The sequence below is a fragment of the Protopterus annectens genome, chromosome 6.part0 (assembly GCF_019279795.1).
Source record: "Protopterus annectens isolate FY-2018-M chromosome 6.part0, PAN1.0, whole genome shotgun sequence".
NCBI lineage: Eukaryota > Metazoa > Chordata > Ceratodontiformes > Protopteridae > Protopterus > Protopterus annectens.
This window is the reverse complement of record NC_056737.1, coordinates 1378513954-1378537761: the sequence shown is the minus strand read 5'-3', so window position 1 is coordinate 1378537761 and position 23808 is coordinate 1378513954.

The following is a 23808-nucleotide window of genomic DNA, read 5'->3' as shown; positions in this document are numbered from 1 at the left end:
CATCAAAACACAGAGCTACATCTCATGGAGCCTCTACCACTAAGCCCATAAGGCAAGTCACCACACAATCCAACATTCTAGTCATTGGAGACTCCACTGTGAGACACAATGATGTTCCTCTCACCCGAGAAAGTTACGGTCAGCTGCTTATCAGGGGCTAGTATCCACCACATTGCACATGTACTCAGGTCACTGGACCACAATTACCAATATGACTCAGTCATAGTCCATGAGGGAGTAAATGACCTGAGGCATACCTCCCTAGACTATATGAAGAGAGGCATCATAGAGCTCTCGGAATATGTGTCTCAGGCTGGTATGAGCCTAGCATTGAGCAGCATTTTACCTTCTCCAAGGATGATGCCAAAATACGAACAAAAGATGATTGACTTTAATTAATATTTGGCTTAGTTTCTGGTGTCATTCTAAGGGAGTGCAGTATTTTGTCAGCATGGAAGGAGATGGTCAACAGACCCTGCTGCTTCGCCAGGGATGGTCTGCACCTCTTCCCTCTAGGCTTTCGAATATTAGCTAAAACATTATCTTCCCCCATAGTGCCTTTTTTAGGCAATGCCAAACTGAAAAGCACTTCTGACATAGCAAATCAAAACCAAACAAATCTGAAGGTATTACTGTTGAATGCTAGGAGCCTTAACAAAAAACCCCATTCCCTGGAAGCTCTCTTTACACTAGAGAATTCTGATGTCTGTGTGGTCTCTGAGATGTGATTTAAAGCCGCGGACAGCACACCAACAGTGCAGAGTTATAATGCCTTCCACACATTTAGACCAGCAAGGATTAAAGCTGGAGGGGTCTCTATTTACATAAAAAATAAATATACTTCAAGGCTGGTCAAACAGGACAATGCACTTGAGCTGCTCCATGTTCAAATCACCATAGGTAAAATCCAATACCAATTCCTTGCAAGCTATAAGTCCCCCGCTATGACCCAGGAAACCCATAACATGTATTTAAACTTATTAGAAACACTTACCATCCAACTCAATACCATATTCATGAGTGACTTTAATTATCCCACTATTAACTGGGAATCCTATACAACATCAAACGTACATGCAAAAGAATCCTGGATTTTGTAAACACAAACTCCCTGGACCAGATAGTCAATACACCAACCCAGGGGTGCAAAGATACTGGATCTGGTCCTCACTAATATGGGAGAGTGCTGCTCACCCCTACTGTAATGCCTTCCCTGATAAGGTCAGATCACAAAATGCTCTCCTTTGAAGTAAAAATAAAACCTGGACCCCCCAGCTACACTGGGAATATCCAGGAACTCTTCTAAGGCTAACCTCTTGTTATTAAGTGAGAACCTGGCAAAATTTCAAGCCTCTATAATCCCTTAGAACACTTGTGCCTATGCAGAACTGTTCACAGAAACCCTGTACAAGCATGTTGATAGCTGCATAGAGGCAGCTGTACCCAGCAGGAAGAAGTACAGAACTAACAAAAAACAAGCCACCCTGGTGGAATCACAAAATTAATCGGCTGTATAACAGGAGGAAGAATATCATGGAAAAAATTAGGAGGTACAGCATCCAGCAGTATAAAAGTACTCTCATTAAACTAAGCAAACAACTCAGAGGACAAATAAAGTCTACCAAAGCCAAATTCGAGGTAAGTTTGGCCTCCCAGGCCAAGGACAACCACAAAGCATTCTTAGCTATGTCTGCAACCTCAAAGGCAATACACAGCTGTATGCAGAGCTCATTGTAAATGGAGCCAGAAGATATAGCAAACCTCCTGGTTGATAAATTCAGTTCCAGCTTTACTCCTCTCTCCCCCTCAATCTTCCCTCAGGAAATATCATACAATACAACTCCCCCTACTATCACTAGGGAACAGGTCCTTAATGCTCTCTCTAAGACCAAAACCACTGCATCAATGGGCCCAGACAATCCCAGGATGTCTTCTAAATAGCATGAAACATGACCTGTCAGGGCCTCTGGAAAAAGAAGTTATGTCTTACCATAACATTCCATCTGTATTGTTGATCCTCTTTCAGTCATTATGCATGGGTATCAGTTCCAATCTCGGAGCCAAGCCGGCCATTTTCCAAGCTCGCGTCAGCTTCAAACTCTCAAGCTAAACACTTACCCACAATCCCCCTTCTCTCTGTTACCTCAGATTGAGTTTGCAAGTCAAAAGAAGGTAAAGGCTACCTCTGGTCAAATAACCTAAGAGAACTGGTTGGTGAGATCCACTAGAAGCCACAGGAGGGGGAAGGAGGGAGGGTCGTAATGACTGAACGAGGATCAACAATACAGAAGGAACATTATGGTAAGACATAACTTCTTTATCTGATATTGTTAATCCTCTTTCATTCCTTACACATGGGACAGAGTCCCCAGCTACCTCTATTACTGGGAGGCTCTCATGGGAGGACATTCCTGAGCACCACAGAACCGAAAGATGCTCTTCCCCTGGAGGCCAAATCCAATTTGTAATGATTGATGAAGGTATGAGGCGTAGCCCAAGTTGCAGCTGCACAGATGTCATGTAAAGAAGCTCTGGCATGGAAGGCAGCTGAAGTTGCCACCGACCTTGTTGAATGAGCTTTCATGGTAGTAGGCAACAAGATATTACGTTGTGTATAAATGAAGGTCACACAGTCCTTCAACCATCTAGCTAATGTGACCTTAGCAACAGCAGATCCTAATCTAGGCCAGAAAAGGCCAAAAATAACTGGTCAGATTTACGAAAGGACCTAGTCCTAAGTAAAAATGGATTTGCCTGTGGATATCTAGGGTATGTAGGCAATACTTTCCTCTGTTTGAATGATTGGGAAAGAAAACTGGTAATTCAATGGTTTGATTAATGGACATTTCCAAGATCACTTTAGGCAGAAAAGATGGATTAGTTCTCAGAGACACTCTAGCTCTATGAAAAATCAAGTAAGAATTCTTGATACATAGAGCTTGAAGCTCAGAAATACGTCTGGCAGAAGTAATGGCGACCAAAATCAAGGTTTTCCATGACAAATACTTGAGGTCGCAAGAAGAGGCAGGTTCAAAAGGTGGCATTGTCAGAGCTTGTAGAACTAATAATAAATCCCATGGTTGAATAGGTTCTCTAAAAGGTGGATTCAGATGAGTCACACCTTTTATGAAGGTCTTGCACAACTTGTGGGACATAAGAGTGGAATCTTGTACAACCTCCTGAAAATTAGAAATTGCAGCCAAATGAACTCTAATGGTAGAGGCCGATAGACCTGATTGAAAGAGGTCGGCCAGATAGTCTAGTATTATCGACACTGGTGCTGAGAAGGGATCTACTTGTTTATCTTTCAGCCAACAGGTAAATCTTTTCCACTTGCTCAGATAAGTAATTCTAGTGGAAGACTTATGAGATGCAATGAGAATATCACGTTCTTGTAAAGAAAGATCATTCTGCCTGGCAATAGAGGGAATTGGAGTAGCCAAGCCATGAGCTTCAGGCTGTTCAAGTTGGGATGAATCAGGTTCTGTGGATGTGAGATCAACTCTGGGGTTGGATGGAGAATCCATGGTCGATCTAGTAGCTGAGGCCAAAGGAAGGGGAACCAAATCTGTCAAGGCCAATATGGTGCTATGAGGATCACCTTGCTCTTCAACTGACAGGCTTTCTTCAGAAACTGGGGAATGAAGGGAAAGGGTGGGAATGCATAAAGAAGACCCAAGAGCCAATCGAGGACTAGAGTGTCCCTGGATGACTGTCCCGGAGGGGGAATCAGGGCGAAGTAGTTGCTGCATTTGTAGTTGGTTGGGGATGCAAAGAGGTCGCAGCAAGGATGACCCCAGTGGTGGAAGATCTCCGCCGCTATCAAGGGATTCAGGGACCACTCGTGAGGTTGGAGAATGCACCTGCTGAGTCTGTCTGCTATCACGTTGGAACTCCCGGGAATGTGCGTTGCTAAAAGAAAACGGTTGGTAGCCATCGCCCATTGCCATATCCTCATGTCCTCTCGACAAAGGGGGTAAGATTTGGTTCCACCTTGCTTGTTGATGTACCAGACCACCGCCATGTTGTCTGATTGAATTGCAATTGTCCCAGACGGCAGCAGGGGATGGAATGCTTGCAATGCCAGAAGCACCGCCCTCAGCTCTGGAATGTTTATATGCAGATGGGCCTCCAGTTCGGACCAAGTACCTTGGACTGTCTGTCCCTGACATAGCCCCCCCCCCACCCCACCCCATCAGGGAGGCATCTTTAGTCACTGTGGCCTTGGGTTGCTGGGGGCAGAAGGGGCGAGATCATTGTGACGGGTTGTGGGTCATCCACCAATTTAAATCCCGTTTGCACCTGTGGGTTACTCGAATCATGGTTGAAATAGGATGCTGAAAATTATACCACTGGGTAAGCAGTAGCCATTGTTGAAGCCTCATGTGAAACCTGGCCAGGGGAACAATGGTGATGGAGGCTGCCATGGAACTCAACAGCTGTAGAACTGAGTGAGCTGTGGATTTTTCCCTTGAAATGATTGGAATCAGTTGTTGCTTTATCCTTAGAATTCTGTGCTCTGGAATAGCAGCTCTGCAGTTTTTTTGTGTCCAAGATAACCCCTATGAATTCTGTCGACTGAGATGGAGTGAGATTGGATTTTTGCCAGTTTATGGTTATGCCTAGCCTTTGAGCAGAGAGGAGAGAGTATGCCAGGGCTTTTTCCAGTAGATGTCTGGTGGGGGTGGAAATGAGCCAGTCATCTAGGTATGGAAATACCTGGAATCCTTGAAGTTCAAGTGAGCTGTGACAACTACCATGCACTTTGTGAACACTCTGGGAGCTGCAGAGAGTTCGAAGGGCAGTACTCTGAAATGGTAGTGACTGCCTCCCGCACAGAAGTGCAGAAATCTTCTTGATGACCTGTCCACTTTTATGTGGTAGTACGCATCTTGAAGATCTATCGAGCACATCCAATTGTCTTTTTCCAAAAGTGGAAGGACAGACTGTTCACAAACTTGTTCAATACACTGAGATCCAAAATTGGTCTCCAGTCCCCGGTTTTCTTTGGCACCAAAAATAGTCTTGAGTAGAATCTGGATCTTATCTGGTCTGGAGGGACTATTTGGATGACTTTCTTTCTTAGCAGCTTTTCTATTTCTAGAGCTGCTTCTTCCCTTTGACTAGGTGGAACGTTGGGAAGTTTTTTTGAAGGGGCAGGGCAAAGATCGAAGGGGATATGATAACCTCTGGTTATAATCCTTTGTACCCAAGAATCGGTGCCACAGAAGAGGCAAACTCGGTGCCCATCTCACCCATCTGCACCGAGGACAACGGTGCCGAGAGAGACTGGACTATGGGTGTCTGCACTGAAGAAGTCATCGGTGTCGAGGTCATGGTCTGCACCAACATGGGGATCTGTGCCGAAGTGGCTGCTGGTACCAAAGCTGGAACCGGCAAAACTGGAGTAAAAAATAAAGGCATCGGTTCTGAGGAAGATCTCAGAGCCGACGAGGTTAAGGTCTGTGCCGACTGAATGGTTGGTGCCGATACAGTGGTAATAGTCTGAACCGAGGAGCCCCTCGGTGCTGATATAGTGAAGGCTGCAGGAGAAGATGGAGCTGAAGGCCTCAGTGCCGAAGGTCTAGGCACCGAAAGCACTGGGGCTGACTTGAGTGAGCTCCAGAGTGCGGCAAACAAAATCTGAGGTAAAAGGGAGAGGGGGATTGTGGGTAAGAGTTTAGCTCAAGAGTTTGAAGCTGACGTGAGCTTGGAAAATGGCCGGCTCGGTTCCAAGGTTGGAACCGATACTCATGCGTAAGGAATGAATGAGGATTAACAATATCAGATTTACTATTTAACTCTGGCCTCCAAACAGGTTTCATGCCTCATGAGTGGAGAAAGGCAACAGTCATCCCTCTGCACAAAGTTGGGCCATCTACAGATCCTGGAAACTATAGACCCATAAGTCTCACTAGTCTTATATGTAAAGCCATGGAAAGAATTATCATGGAGATCATCAATAAAGATATAGTAAACCTACAGACACTGGACCCAATCCACTTTGGTTTCGTCAAGGGCAGATCATGCCTACTCAACCTGCTGGACTTCTTTGAGAAGGTCACCAAAGCAATGGATGAGGGCAAAATCGTTCACACTGCCTACCTTGACCTGGTCAAGGCATTTGACACAATACCCCATTCGGGCATTGTTGACAAACTCAAGAGGTTAGGTACAAACCCGTATGTCACCCAATGGATAGCCAACTGGCTCACAGACGGGACCCAGGAAATTAGAATTGGGGAGTCCACATGTACAAAGAGGCCAGTCACAAGTGGAGTCCCTCAGGGATCAGCCCTTAGAGAGCTCCTTTTTGGCATTTACTTCTCAGAAGTCAAGGCCAATGTCAGTGGTCTCTGGCTAATTAAATTTGCAGATGATTGTAGATTAGGAGCGGTCTTTGAATCTCACAATGACACAAATGTTCTCCAGGAGGGGCTGACACAGACCAACAACTGGTATCAGAATCATGGACTAAAACTAAGTGCCAAGAAATGCATAACAGCATCCTTTGGGAAGTCAAACATCCCTGGTATCATATTGACAACACACCTCTTAGAGCTGACCCAGTAGTCAGGGACTTAAGAGACACACATAGATAGTAATCTAGCCTTTGACCATCATGTGTCTACAATGGTGAGGAAATCATTCTATGTTGCACAACTTATAAACAAAGGTATAGCATCCAGGTCCAAGGAAGTCATTGTCCCTCTGTATTCAGCATTCATCAGACCTATCAGTGAGTACAATGCCCCCTTTGGTATGTACATAACCAGGCATATCCAACAACTGGAATGTCCACAGAGGTTCCTCACTAAAAGAATACAAGGCATAAGTAATATTGTCATATGCAGACCACCTCAAGGCCCTGTCCCTCTATTCTGTCACCTACAGGCTTTTGAGGGGAGATCTATGCCTGGCAAACAGGACATTGTCAGACCTATCTCTGATGGACCTCCTGCATGTCCACAAAACAAACAGTACCACAATTACCCATTCTAAAGACTTAAACCTTGTTTGTGATATAAATAGGACCTGCTGGAGAGATAGGTATGTATCCCAGAGACTACCCCATCCATGTGAGGCAGAGTTCCTCTCTAATCCAATTCAAGTGCAACTTAGACAATTGGATGGGAAACCGGAAATTCATCACTGGTTTGGCACCTATGTCTGATGCAAACAGGTAACCTGTAAATGGTTCATCTCCCAGGCCCATGCTTACACTTATCAAGGGTATCAGAACTTGTCAGAGATTTGGGATGCATGGCTAGGCTTAAAAAGGCCCTTGTGGTCATTAGCCTAGTAAACAGCTATGAACTAAACTGAAGCCAATTTAACTTTAACCAGGAGACCTATCGGGAAAAGTGGCCATAGCAACCCCCCAACACACACACACACACAAAATCACACACCAGATTGAATGGGCCTTGAAGAAGCAGGCCTCAAAAATCAGAAAACAGGCTTAAAAAGAAATTACACAATTATTAACAAGTCTTTTTTTGAGGGGGTAATCTGTTTAATTTGTCCTTTGCGTTAAACTAAACCCAGCATTTGATCAAATGTACACGTCAGAAATTTCAAAAGTACAAATCATGCTCAACATTTTATCAAACATGAACATCTCAGAAATGACATAAATATAAATTATCAGCTTAATAAATTACATTCTAACCAATCAAGTATGATCAACCAGAAGTTAGATATCACCAGGCATTTCATCAAAAACAAATGAGCAAATGCACAGTTTTATTAAAATTTATTGAGAACTTGCACCAAACTTCATGTTACTACACAATTCCCTTCTATTAGTATTAAGTGTACCTCCATCAGAGTAAAAAGCATTTTTTACATAAAAAACAAACTTGCATATTAAATAATATGCTAGTTTCCCAATGGCAGTGTTTGATGTACAATATAACTGCAGATCTTAAAGCTATAATGCAGGCTGAGAGCCTTTGTGAAGATATTTTAATAATATATAATGACTTTCTGGTAACTCATTGGGTGTACACTAATCTGAACCAGCTTCTATACTGCAAAAATGTTAACATCTGCTTGATTCAAGTAAGGTCAGGCAATTTAATCTGCAGTCACAGGTTATCATCATTTTTTCCAGATAAACACAGAAATACAATTACATTTGCTCAGGATAGATTTGCTAATGCATAAGAGTTTTATTTAACAATTCCTAGTACCATCCAAGTACACCTGACATTTTCATGCATTAACTACACGCTGCGATGACTTACTCAAAGATAATCTGACAGTGTAAAGCCTATATTTTCAGCTACATTATTTTTACTGTAGTAAAAATGTTTTCTGATAATTTCTAAGTTATAACAGCATTAGACTCACTTAGTAATTTGCTCAAAGAAAAATAAATGCATTTATCCTCATTGTAAAGTATCCTGAAAATTATGCAGATGTGTCAAGAAAAGTAATAATGATTTCTGACCACAGTAACTAAGGTACTGTAAAATCCACAAAATATTTTCAGCATTATAAAGGCAAGTAAGAAATAATACATACTAAATACTTTGCTCTATTTATACCTCATCAAAATGTTACGGATATTATTTTTAACTCAAGCCCAGAAACAATGCTAAATGTGGGAGCTGTTCAAATACTGTTTGCAAAATGTTATAGTTTTTATAGATCTAATATCATCAAACCTTATGTTACACTCAGTGACATACTATGGCATATTTACTTCCTTACTCAATTATTCTATACTTTTGGCAGCAGGGAAGATTGCACAACTGTGCAATCACTAGTCATGTCAACAAAACAACGTTACACAGTATGTATTGAAGACAGCATCAGACATTTCTCATAAAAGAGAATGTATGCTTTCCTTGAGGCAAAGAAAAACTGCAGAAAATATATTTTAAATCATTATAATGCATTTAGTTGTACCACTGCTAAAATAACCCCCTACAATGACTCCAGCAAGCCGTGACAGTGATCTAGGCATTGTTTGTGGACCACTACCTAAACAAATGGACCTTGTTCTGACTTGATTCCAGAATGCTATCACAATGTCAAAAGGCACACAACAGTATTCGTGTAAAGAGTTCCCTGTAGTTACAGAATTACTTAAATGGGTAACCTAACTGGCCCTCAGACCCTTTTCAGACATGCCTAAAGCTACAAGGGTAATCTAATTCAGAAAGAATCACAACAGGATGGAGCAATGGACATTCAGATTAATGTGAAACCAGTGGAACATGGAGCAATTGGTCAGGTGCCATATGAAGACATTTTGGAGCCTTCCACAGGAAATCAGTATAAACAATCACTTGAAGCTGGACAGCAAGGGGAGGAACAGGAAACTGTGGCAACTCTAATGCAGTCAATGTTGAGGAGTGATAGGCTAGTGAGTCCCCATATGACAAAGCAATGGATGACACAGGATGAAATTGAAGAGAATGTGTCACAGGAAGATGCTATAGAACTTTCTATAGAAGGCCTGCAGGAAATGGAAAACAAAAAATGTGTCCTCAGTTTAGAAGAAAATGAGGTAAGAGAAGAGTTGCTTGATTTAATAGAGATAGACATGTTAAAATCATTGAAAGAAATAAACTGCAGAAGGTGAATAAAACCCCAAAAGTCAGTAGTCTGATAAAACAAATGAACACAGTAATTGGAACTGCCCATAGAGATCCATGCGAAGTATCACAGATAGAAGAGTGAACAGATCAAAAATACTTAGCAAAATAAACATGATAAAAGCAATGCCCAGTATTAGAAGAGATCAGGATCTATCATGCACTACTGCAAATAAACTAAAAATCTCAGTACAGGCAGAAAAACTTAGAAGATACATAGGTAAATATAAAGGAAAAGCACAAAATAAGCAATTTATTGTTGACCCAAAAAAGTTTTATAGAGAATTGGTCAACAGGGTAAAAGGAATTGAAAGACCACCAGAAAAAGAAGAAATAGATACATTTTGGAGAAGTGTTTATGAAGATCCTGTGGACCATAACAAAGATGCTAAATGGACAGAAGAAGTAAAAGAAAGAATAAAAAGTTTAAAGGTACAAGACATGAAATGGGATGAAGTAACAGTCAGAGAGATTGGAACAAAGTTAAGAAAAGGCTCTAATTGGAAACCTCCAGGCCCAGATGCAGTACCTAACGTCTGGCTGAAAGTATTAACATCTTTGCACAAAGATTTAGCCATGAATAATAACTATTTAGATGTGCACCCCAAACACACACAAACCTGGCTAACAACAGGAAAAGCAATGCTCCTATTTAAGAGTGAACCTGCAAGTTACCCTAAAAATTATAGGCCAGTAACTTGCCTTCCAAAGAAGTTATGAACTACACACTGGAATTGATGCCGACAGCGTTTATAGTCGTTTAGAAGAAAACTCAACTATGGCAACAGAACAAAAAGGATAATAAAAGAAAGTCATATGGAACAAAGGATCATTTGTTTTTAAATAAAGTTATAGCGGAGAACTGCAAAAAGGGGAAGAATATAAATATGGCATGAATGTACTACAAAAAAGCATTTGATAGTATCCCACATTTATGGATATAAGAGTGATTAAAAATGTGTAAGATACACACCCTACACTGATCGACTACATTACAGTGACCACGAAACAGTGGCAGACCACTTTGCAATTAAGCCATGATAAAGGATAAATTATTACTCCAGGGATAAAAATTCAAATGGAAATATTCCAGGGTGGCTCTGTCACCACTGCTATTCTGCCTTGCCCTTAACCCATTAAGCTGTCTACTTAACAGCTTAGGCCATGACTATAATTTGGCTCCTAGAAAACAACAAAGTGTAAAGGCTTCTCATCTTCTCTTTGTTGATGATTTAAAACTATATGGAACTGAAAGCACAACTGTGAGCTGTCAAAACTTTTTCAGTTGATATAAGAATGTTATTTGGTCTTGATAAATGTGCAAAAGCAACCTTTAAAGTAGGAAAACTACAGCACCAAGAAAACATCAGTTTGAGACAAGAATGTGATATAAAAGAACTTGAGCAAGACGGAGTGTATAAATATTTAGGAATTGATGAAGGATCAGCAATAAAACATAAATAAATGTGAGCAAAACTTAGTAAGGAATATTTTAGAAAACCTAAATTAATCCTGAAAACAGCGTTGACATCCAAGAACAAAATTCAAGCTCTAAACCGATTTGCTCTTCCTGTCATAACTTACAGTTGTGGAGTGATTAACTGGCCTAAAAATGTGTTGGATAGATCAGACAGGAAAACAAGGTGGATACTTCATGCTCACCAAATGATTTATACAAATCAGTGCATACCAAGATTATATATTTCCCATTCCAGAGGAGATATGGGCCTCCTTGAAACTGATTACATATATAGATCAGTAATTGCGTGACTGCACACATATCTGATGACCTCATAAGAACCAAACATAGTGAAAGTTTTGAAACATGAGGAGAATAAATCTAAGATGACCTCCCTGCTTAGTCAGCAGAAGCATATCTGCACCAAGCAGGAATGGAAATCAAACCAGAAGTAGATAAACATTAGGCAGCAACTGAATGTGCCAAAAAAACAAAAGAAAGAATGTAATGCTGATGGATCAGATGATAAGGCAAGAAATGTGGAAAATGCATAAATATAGTTGCAAGTACAGAAAATTTCTGGAAGAACCTCATGTTGATCTGGATCGAATGCAGGAATGGTTAAGGAGAGCCAAATTCAAACCACAAGATGGAAGGTTAATATTGGTGGCCCAAGATAGTGGGCTACGTTCACATTGGTTTACAAAGTCCATTGAACATGTGAGAGAAACAGACAAATGCAGGTTTTGTAAAACAGAATTGGAAACAGTTGCATACCTCATTGCTGGTTGTGACATACTAATGGCAGAACGACTGTATACCGAAAGGCATAATAATGTGGCAAGACTTTTGCATTGGGGATTGTGCAAACATTATGGTACTTAAGTGGCTGAAAAACACTAAACATGAGTCACAAAGCATAATAGAAAATAATGACATCTACATCACATGGGCTCACCCATTACCAACAGTTCAAAAGATAGGTGCAATAAAACCAGATATAGTTGTCCATGAAAAGAAGACAAAAGTAGTATTAATTAATTAATTAATATCCTCTCTCATTAGTAATAACTCCAACTCAACCTTAACTGTACCCACCACCTCAGCTTCTAATCCCAACTCATTCTATATTAAACCCATTCCAACCAGTTATATAAAAAAGATTATTAACGAACTAAAACACAGTTCTCTTGCTGTGGATTATCTCCCATTTGAATTTCTAAAACTGGCTGCTGACACTATCTCCTATCCAATATCTTTTTTATCAACCACTCTATCTCTGAACAGTATGTCCCTCTACTTTGGAAAGCATCTCATATTATTCCCCTACATAAAGGTGGTCCCTCTACTAACTTCTCTATCATCCCATTGCCATTCTTTCCCCATTAGCCAAGATCATAGAAAAATACATTCACGAATAACTCCTTGACCACTGCCCTAAAAACAACCTTTTATCCAACTCTCAACATGGTTTCTCTCCTAAACACAGTACTATTACTGCTCTACTTAGTTTCATTAATACCACAAACCTTCTCAGAAATAAAGGTCAACAAGTCTCCTCTATCTTTCTTGATGTCTAAAGCTTTCGATACAGTATCTCACCAAATTCTTCTAAACAAGCTTGCTGATTATAACCTCAGCCCAACATCTCTATCTTTCCAACCGGCAACAGTCTACCAAATGGGAAAATAAACGTCCCCCCTTCTACCAGTCTCTATTGGAGTACCCGAAGGATCCATACTTGGACCCCTACTTTTTATTTTATTTACCAATAACCTCACTTCCTCTCCTCAAATTGCCTCCATCATTCAATATGCTGACAAGACATCTCTTATCTGCTCTGTCCCTACATTTTAGGAACTCAAAGACAGAACACAAAAATCTTTAAGAGACATTGAAAGCTATCTTTCTAACCACCAGCTTATACTTAACCCTAACAAAACTAAGCTGATGTGTTTTGGTTTCAATAAAACCATAAATATTACACCCCCTGTCTCCACCTTCCCTTCTAATGGTACAAAAATTGAACCAGTTAGTCAAACTAAATTACTTGGTGTAACAACAGAAGATTGCCTAAAATTCAATAAACACATATCACTGACTATTAGAAAAGTTTACTGTAAACTTGGCTCACTGGACAGGACTAAACATTTTCTAACCAACACCTCCAGACTTGCTACTGCTAAATCCCACCTATTATCCACCCTCCTGTGCTGTTCCCAAATCTTTACTAACTTGCGCAAAACCGACAACCTAGAAAGTTGCTATAATAAAATAGCTAAATTTGTTGTTAATTTACCCCATAAGTCACACCATTGTTATGCCCTTCATCAGTTCAAATGGATTGAACTGCATAGACTATTATCTCTCCACCAACTTATCACTGTTCATAATACAATCTACAAACCCAACAACTGTCCTACTCACATTTAGTTCAACATAACTCTAGTACTAGACCCCTTAGATCATCTGACAAATTAATTCTTAAGGTAACCAAATCTAATAACTTCTATGGAGACTCCCTCTTTTCAAATAAAATAGCTAAAACTTGGAACTCTCCTCCCCAACACATTCTAAAAAAACCCACACATTCATAAGTTCAAAATACTACTAAAAGAACACTTTTATAAACGCTGGCTATGCTCTTGTACAGTCCCAGGATAATTATTAATATCTGTTGTTACTTACCCTTCATATAACAGAATTTATACTCTCTCACCTTTATAGCTCCTACTCAGTAATTGCACTTCTTTGTACTTTTGCTTGTATAAAACACTTAGTTGTTGTTTCTTGTATTTCTTGTAAATTATTATATTATGTTTTTAACCCTATATATATATATATATATATATATATATATTATTTATTTTATTTTTGTATCTCACTATGCTGTTAATCTAATCCAATAATTTATTGTATTTACTCTGTTGTAACTTTTCCTAATGTTTTTTTCTGTGTTTATTTTTTGTTTGGAGATTTTTTTCTCTCTGGGTCTTCTCTAAAAACGGGCTATTTGGCCCAGTCGGACATTACCTGGTTAACAAAATGAATGAATGAATGAATAATTGAAATTGCCACACCCAGTGACTACAGTGTCTTGCGTACAGATGGACACAAAGTCATAAAACATCAGGATTTACGGGTAGAAACAAGAGCAATTTGGAAGAAAGATATCCAGACAGCTCCAATAGTAGTAGGAGCAATGGGTCTTATAAAAAACGACTCTACAATTGTAATTAGATATGTTACCAATGCATGTAACCCCGTACGAATTACAGGAGTCGTCACATTGCGGGAGGTGCGAAGAGCACTTTTGGCTGACATCAAAGATTGAAACAATACTAATTTCATGAACTTTAATAGTATTTGACTTAGGAATGGGGTCCATTCCCATCATGGTATTAGAAACCAAAAAGACTTGGAGAAATAAAAAGAAAGTAAGGGGAAATACAATTCTAATTTAATAGTTCACAAAGAGAAAACCCATGCTGATACAGTGAGAATATACTGACTTCACAAAGACAGTGACTGGAACTCAGATGGAACACTGAGCCCTAGAGGTGTAAGTAAGAAATCTTGCCAATGCATCAGAATGGTGCCATGTGTAATCCCACTAAAATGGGGCTGTCTCGTTTACAAGGGAGACTCAAAAAAATAAAAATTCTTCCTAGATGATGAAACCTGGAGCAGACACTGTATTTCAGCTTCATTCTTCTGAGTGAGTTAGCATTGTTTTCCTCACCTACACACATGCATGTTTAAGCAGCAGACCAGCAGCGGTGTATGCAGTCTCTCTGTGTGTTGTTGGCACCATCCTGCTGCTGCCCATCCCCCTCCTGCCTTCCTCCATTCCCTAGTTATTCCAAACCCTTTTAAACTATTGTTATTTTACTGTTTACTACCCATCAGAGACTCCTGGTTTCCCTGTCCACCACACACTCAGTGAAATAATATTTCCGCATATCTAACTCATCTGACCCATGAATTTGAAATTTATAAGGTCTCTTGTATATCCCTTCCTTCCTATGAAGTATAATATCTTCTCAATTCTCCTTTTTAATTTTATGGTACCAGATAAAATCCTTTTTTCACTCCTATCCTTTAGGGAGAACAGGTCCAGTCTCTTTAGTCCTTCTTCATGTAGCATCACTTCTATTCTACCAGAATTCTTCCTCACTCTCTCTAGCATATTTTTTGTGATTTCTGAGTTTGGAAAACTGTAACCAGTATGAGTATACTTGCTCATTATTTTGAAATGCAACTGTGCTTGTTAATTGGAGAGTACGGCTTGAGCTTTTCTCTGTAGATCAGCACTGCAACTGCACATGGGAGCTCACTTTAGTAGCATGCTCTGTAACCTTGTTGTGAACTTGGAAGAGTTGTTAAGCCAATTTTGTACAATTACAGGTTGCAATCCATCTTTAGCTAGATAGTACCACTGCAAATATTCTCCATGGCATATATAAATGGTTTCCAAATCACAAGTACAGACTGCAGAACTAACATACCCATGATTCTTTACCCAACACATACAGACAAAGCCAGGAATTAATGGTCAAAATGGAAGAGCCAAATTTCCTTGTTACCCAACCATAATCATCCATCATTCTGACTATTTGGAAATCTTGAAGACATGCTAAAACTAAGTTCAGAAGCCCAAGCTTTGTCTAAATTTGGTGGCAAGATAACATATGCTAGTCTGTTCATATTCTGGAAAATAGCACCTCATATGGAAGATTTGGGTAAATATTTCCCACATACATATGCAAACTATGGGTACATACCAAAAACTCCATATTTTCTAAGATATTCCAAGACTTTTGGGCAATTTTGGATTTGTTAAAAGTATATCATGTCTGTTAAAGATGGTTGACTTCTTCAAGAAAGTCAGCAAGACCCCGGACAAGGGAAAGACAGTGCATACCACCTATCCTGACCTACCCAAGGCATTTGACAGAATCCTCCACTGAGTGATTATAGAGAAACTATCCCGACTGGGAGTTAAACCCTACATTACCAAATAGGTATCCAAATGGCTCACCAACAGGATACATAATGTCAAAGTGGGTGACTTCACTACTAGAAAAGGGACAGTCACCAGTGATGTACCACAGGGTTCTGTGCTGGGCGCTTTACTGTTTGGAATTTATTTCTCAGAAGTCCAGGTGAATTTTGACAGCCTGTGGCTGACCAAGTTTACTGATGATCACAAACTGGGAGCAATTGTTGAGTCCCCCAACAATGTTAATATACTGCTGACAAGATTAACACAAATGATTGGTGCCAAAGCCACAGATTAAAGGTAAATGCAAAAAATGAATTATTTTTCCCTTTGAGAAAGCTGACATCCCTGCTAATTACATTATAGACAGTACCCCCTGAATTTTGACCACCACATATCCACAGTAGTAAAGAAATCCCTCTATGTGGCACATCTTGTAAGTAAAGACATTAAATCTAGATCTAAGGATGTTATAATTCCATTATACTCTGCCATCATCAGACCAGTAACTGAGTGCAATGTTCTGTCTTGCATGTAGCTCACCAGACACCTGCAACCACTGGAGAGACCACAGAGGTACCTCACCAAGAAATTACAGGGTAAAGAAAAGAAGTCTGGCATGGAAAGACTGACAGCCCTGTCACTGTATTCTGTCTCCTACAGATTGCTAAGGGGTGACCTGCACCTGGATTACAGGCAGTCTCTGACCAGGCCCTGATGGAAATGCTACACATTCATAAATAAAACTGCAGAGTCACTCATTCCAGGATCATTCAGGGATCTTTATCTAGCCTCTGACATGAACAGGTCATGTTGGAGACACCGAGAGACTGACACTTCTCTGGAACAAGCTTCCAATTCACATGAAACAGATCCCCTCCCGGACACTTTTTAAACATAACCTAGTTCAATGGATGGTTGACTGCAAATTCATTCCTGGGGTGGTGCCCACATCATGTCTGGACAGAAGAAGTTGGTATTAATGACCATAGAACTTTACCTCTGTAAACTTCACTCGCCTAACCACCAACAACTGGGGCAATTCAGGATAAATATGGCTAGGCTTGTAGGGGCTCTAGGACTATTAGCCTACTAACCTCCTCTCCTATGAACCTATGAGAGGGTGCAGAGGCAATATGTAGATGAAAGGGACTGATCCCAGACGTCTGATCAAACTCACACAGTCACTGACATGAAATAATATACCCCACCCCACTGCAGTAATCCAAATGCCTTCAGTTGCTTCCTGCAGCTTCTGTACAAGTTGCAATCTATCACTGCAGAGGACTACTGGGACTAACACAGGCAATGAACAATGTTATCTGAATCAGTAACAGACTTTCTCCACATTTGGGGTTATAGCACCATGTGTGTAAAATATAAGCAAGGCCTTTTAATTCTTCAAATGAATCCACAGATGCATAAAAAACACTGCTCTTGTTTTACAGCATATCCTTCTGTTTTAAGGCTGTGATTATAATCTGTAGCACATATTACTGAACTTATGTTGAAAATGGAAAATGTCTAAGACTCATGATTATACTGAATCTCTTGATGCTATATGCATTAACTTTCCTTGTGTGAATATTTCCTTTAATGGATATCGTGGATTAATTTTATGTTTGAGGATGTTTTGGTGACTGGTTAATCCAGTCACTGAAATATTCTCATAAATTACTTGTAGTTTAAATATTCTTAATAAAATATATGCATTGCATTAAGGTGTACAGTATCCTGAACACAGGAACTTAAATGCCATTGTAATTAGGGATAATTCTATGCTGCTTAATACAGGGAACCAGTCTGCTTTTCATATTGTCGGATAGTGATGTAACCTACTATTAAGAAGAACCAAGAACACACTGCCATGTCACAGTAGGAAAACAGTCGATGTAAACCAGATAACTTCAAAGATATTACTATAATTGTAACTTCAAAGATTTTATTAGGATTCATGTTTACTATTAGAAAGAAAAATATAAAAGCAGATTATACTGAGGATCATTTATAAGTGAGTGATGTGTGACAAATTAAGTGCTGCATCTGAAAGAGTATATTCTGTTTGTGTAACATCTGAAAGAGTACATTCAATTCTTGTAATAAGGACATTAGTCCCTAATGCCCATGTGACCTCAGAAGTAAGTACATTTCAGAATTTATATAATAAATATAATAGCTTGTCTCCCATTTTATAATGGCCATTTTGAGTGATATTTGAACAATATGTTTTCATTTACATAAATTCCTGGAAGTCCATGGCTCTCTGTATTACTTTATGTTATGTCAAAATGCCACCCCTCATCCTGAACTAATGTTGCAAATAAATGAAAAAGGATATAGCTTATTACAGTACCAGTAAAAAGTAAATAAATAAATGACTTCTATAGAGTCCTTAATTAGGTCTGAGGAAATAAAAACAGTCATCCAAAATGCCTTTTGAACTGCATTAGAAAGTTTGTGTTTAAATACTTTTTAATGCAATATTTGGAAAGAACCTTTAAAGTAATGTGTAACTATTCTTACCTTCATGGTTATTTCATTGTTGCAATGCCTCCTTCTGTGATTTCTCAATAATTGTTTCATGTTTTGCAATCATTTTAAACTTCTTCTGTTATTTTTTATAGTGGGATGCTCCACCTCCTTATTATTTTGTGTAAAATTCCCTTTGACTTTTGAAGTCATGTTAGGCATTCCAAAAAAGGTGTTATTTTAGTGCACAAAAGCAGTTCTGCAGAATGGGGTGTGTTTTTTGGTGCCTATATTATTTGAACGAAAGTTCAAAATATCAATCGCTGTAAACAGCGAAAATGTCGGACATCGATGTGTGTTTTCTGAGATCACAGTACAGTGAAGATCAGAAAGTTTTCCCTTTCCTCACTGTAGTGTGATCTCGGACTCGGTATATATAATTAGTGGGGAGTGTGGGGGACGCAGCCCCCCACAATACAGGATTTGATGTCCTGCATTTTCCCTATTTACAGCAATCAATATTTTGAACTTTTGTTCAAATAATATACACCTGCTTTTTGGTGAAAGTTCTGATGTTTACAAAGATGACCCTTGTTTGAGTTCAGCAGGAAGTTCAGATGACAGCAATGCTGATGTTGATGAGGCTCCATACTGTACTGACATCTAAAATGTCTACTTGGGCGGTAATCTTTTATCTTGTACTACTTTGCCGACTTGGCCACGTAAAATGCATCACACTCTCCTCAACTTTACATTGCTATGAAATCTCACTTTACCACTATCATACTATAAAACACTACGGGCCTAACTTTACTAGAGCAAACACACCTTCTGATCTACCTTTGAACAAATGTTCATATCGTTTATTGCCCATATTATACTTATATGTTTGCATACTGACTATTTATATGTATCTTGTCTATGTTTTTGCTTTCTCAGTACTGTACATTCAAACAATCATTGTTTTAATTCTCGTTATTGTATGCTCAAACGATTCATCACACCATGTGTGTATGCATGTTACTTTCTCTCAGTATTTTCTGGAGATTTTCACCCCAAGCTGTTGCTGAAGAGGGGCTTTCCACCCAAAAGGACTCGCTGTCAACAATGGCAATCAACAAATTAAATAAAGAAAGAAATAATGTAACATGAAAAAAAAATGGAAAATCAGGAATATTATGGGTTCGGCAAGAATAAAATTAATTTATTTTTCAGTTGATTACTAAAGGGAATATTTACAGTTTCTAAACTGGTGACTGCTTTACTTTCATTTTGTGGTTGCACTTAGTGTTATCACTGCTGGTTCACAGACGTGCACTGTTATTTTTTGTTTTTTTTTTTTTTTTGAGAGGCAGTATGTGTATGGGTAAAGTGTTTTTGTTTGGAAAGAAGGGGAGGAAATTATTGAATGGTATGGATCTGTTTGAAAATTAGCTACAAATATGAAATTAGAAATGAGCACTGTAATGTTCTTCACAGAGACTGTGTCATACACTGTTAACACATACACACAAAGTTGCTCTTGGGAAAAGGTTTGAAATTTTAAGCATTGTTTCAATTCGTCTGGATGTTTATTCATTTATTTGTTTGTTTGCCTGTGTGCAGTCTATAAGAAAGCCAAGACTTATTCCTGAAACTATCTGGAGGGTGATAGAGAGTGGCTGAAATGATTGCAGTACTGGATACGTGCAACAGTACTGTGTTAAAACTGTGTGTGTGTGTGTCTCTGACTGCATTTTCTCATACACACTCATGCAAACACATATTCTGCAATACTTTAGACAGTTAATAGGTAAGCACTGCACAACTAACATCATATTAGACACTTGAAAATAGTACAAAAATGAGAAGTGATTTCCAAAGGAAAAAAAAAAACACAATTTTCATACCGTTTTGAAAAAAATTAACTGCAACAAGCATGTGGTTGCCACCAGTACAGGACAGATAAACAATCAATTTCACCATTCCACAAACTGTAACTCCTTGAAGAGTCATGCCATATAAAATAGTAAAATATCCAGTACAATAATAATATTAGATTACAAAACTGAATGTGAATGCATTTATAGTGTTTCTATCCTGTCATAGTTGAAGCTCAAGGGAAAAACCAGCAAATCTCTGAAAAAAAGCCTGCCACACTTCAATATTTAAAGCACTATCCCAGCACTCTTAACCTAACAGGACATCATGTTAAAGGGTAGAATTTCAAAAAGTAAGTTTCAAAATGCCGACAGAAGCTCTGTCTTGGCAGTTTCAGCTAGAAAATAAGTAATTCCACCAAAGAAAACACACAACACTTGCCACTTCGGTAATTGTTACTGGTACTGGAACACATGCAAAAGAAAAGCAGAACACTTAAAAACTGTAACAAATCACTTTAAGAACTCAGTGGCAGTTTCATACAAACACTTCAAGTTATATTTTTATAAACATATGAAATTAGAGAATTGTGATGCGACAGGCACCGTGGAGGTCATTTCAGCTAGCGTATAGCAAGTGTTAATAATCACTCCTACAGGTTTATCTCCAAACACGTGCACCAACTGGAAAGGCCACAGACATACCTCACAAAGAGAATCCATAGCCTCCAACACCTGTCCTGTGTCAACAGGCTCAAATCACTATCACTCTACTCAGTATCATACAGACTGATTGCTCAGAGGTGATCTGTCTCTTGTCTACAAGGCAATATCGGACCCTACCATACTAGAGATGCTTATATCCGTAAGTCTAACTCCTCACGCATTATCTGCTTGAAAGGCCTAAATCTAATATGCAACATCAACAAAACCTGCTGGGGAGACAGGTTTGTCTCCTAGATGCTGCCCCCTCTCTGGAATAGACTTTCCGTACATATAAAACAGAGTACCTCGCTGACACTCTTCAAGCGCAACCTTGACGAGTGGATGGAAAACACAAATTTTTCCCAGCGGTTTCACCTGTGTTCCTCACTGACAGGGGTAACACATGCTGACTGAGGTTTTTTCTGGGGATAAACTCTTGGCTAGGCTTGTAAGGGCCCCAGGGTCATTAGCCTAGTAACCTCCTATGATCAGTATTAAAGGCATGTTTGTTTTGCTCTAGCCAGGCATAGAATTTAAGGACAGCTGACTGGTAATACAAATAAAAAAGTACATACCTCACACACTGGTTTGCAGAAAGAAAAACAAGAGTATCAAACTAATGAACAACAGAAACAGTACTTATACTTGTATAAAATAACAAATATTTATCAGCATAAGCATTGGAACTACAATGTCATTTAGACTCATCTTAAGTTTCAAACTTTATTAAGATAGTTTTTACAAATTAAAAATACTGCAGAATCTTATTATTATGAAAACAAAATTGTCTTACTTAAAGTTGTTTACTTTGTTAATCTGTGATATATGATTTATTTTTATGTATGTGTTTTCTACTGGAAAAATTAATAAAGATTATTGGGAAAAAAATCAAACATATTCAACTGAAAAAAAAATACTGCAAAACATAAAATAGATACAATTAACAGAGTAAGTAGGAAAAAAAATTAATAGCAATCAAAATATAATAAAACTGGTATAAACAATATACACAGACTCATACTAAAATGTATGAAAGCTAACACAACGTAAATAGAAAACAAGTAACCAATTAATTATGACATCACAGGAAAAATCCTAAGCACTGTTTCAAAATACAAACACATTAGAGGTACATTTTATAAGTATATGTGAGTGTGTGTGTGTGTGTGTGTGTGTGTGTGTGGTGTGTGTGTGTATGTGTACACACACACACACACACACACACAAAGTATGTATATAAATATTATACTGCAGGTAGACCCAAAGTAAAAATGCTTTCAGAATGTTGAAAACATTCAAATGTTATTATGCCTTAAGTATAAAGTGTGTTCAGTATTTACTGTTTTGTCAATATCAAGACCTGAACTTAAGTGTAGCTGTACTTTGCTTTCCTGCACCCCTGAACTAATAAAACAGTTCTCAAGTCTCCGCAGTGATTGTTCTCTTCTGTCAATCAGCAGGACTTTAAATGTGAACCTGCCCTGCTCTTCACATTCACTCGTATGATTTGCACCTGCCCTGCTCTTCACATTCACTCATATGATTTGCACCTGCCCTGCTCTCCACATTCCCTCCAATGATTTGCACCTGCCCTGTTCTTCAAATTCACTCATATGATTTGCACCTGGCCTGCTCTTCACATTCACTCCAATGATTTGTACCAGCCCTGCTCTTCACATTCATTCCAATTATTTGCACCTGCCCTGCTCTTCACATTCACTCATATGATTTGCACCTGGCCTGCTCTTCACATTCACTCCAATGATTTGCACAAGCCCTGCTCTTCACATTCACTCAAATGATTTGCACCTGCACTGTTCGGATTACACTTATTTAATATTGTTCCTGTGTCCTAAAATGTTGAAATGGAGAATGAACTCTTGTTTTCCCCTGCATAAAAAAGTATAGTGATCACACGAAAATATGTAGAATTCCTTTATATTACAGCCATCACATCCATTAGCACATATTTTTCCTGTTTATTGATACATACAAATCTCTAACATTCTGATTCTCACACATATTGCAATCATCACTTTAGTTTTCATCAGATCAGCCTATTTAAAATACTAGTTCTATGGCCTTCCTCTATGGTGCAGATTAATGGAGCTCTGACTGTGAACCCGGGTGACCAGGGTTGATTGGTGGTTCCAACAGTAAAGGTTCATGGCCCACTCACCTCTCCTGAAGGAGGAAGAGTTTGCATACACTGGATTGCACAACAGAACCTGCAGAAACCAGTGCTGATTCTACAGAGTGGAATACCTCAACTCAGTGCTTTACTGTGTGAGTGCTGAGATCAGGAAGGGAAGAAAAAATGAAAAACACTCAGACCAATCATGATGGCTGTTTGAATGATGACCCCTGTCATCCGTCTTTTACACAGCGACGAGAATGAATGGGCTGATGAGCCAAGACAGTCTGGTGATGGGGATAGGGTGCAGAGTTGACAAAATAAAAAAAATAATGCTTCCATTAAATATTTTAAATTTATTGAAATCATAAATTGAAAAAAGGTTTTGAATTACTCTCTGCGTATAGCAGTCTGTTAGGTAGAAGCACATCCAAATTCTGTCAATAGTTCAAAAGCTTTTTCTGATGAATATTTATCATGAGCCAGTGTGTTGTGTACATTTTTTCATCTGTAGTTCTTGTGTTGTTTCATTTCCTTGCACAAACGCACAAAGATGAATTGTAATGACTGTT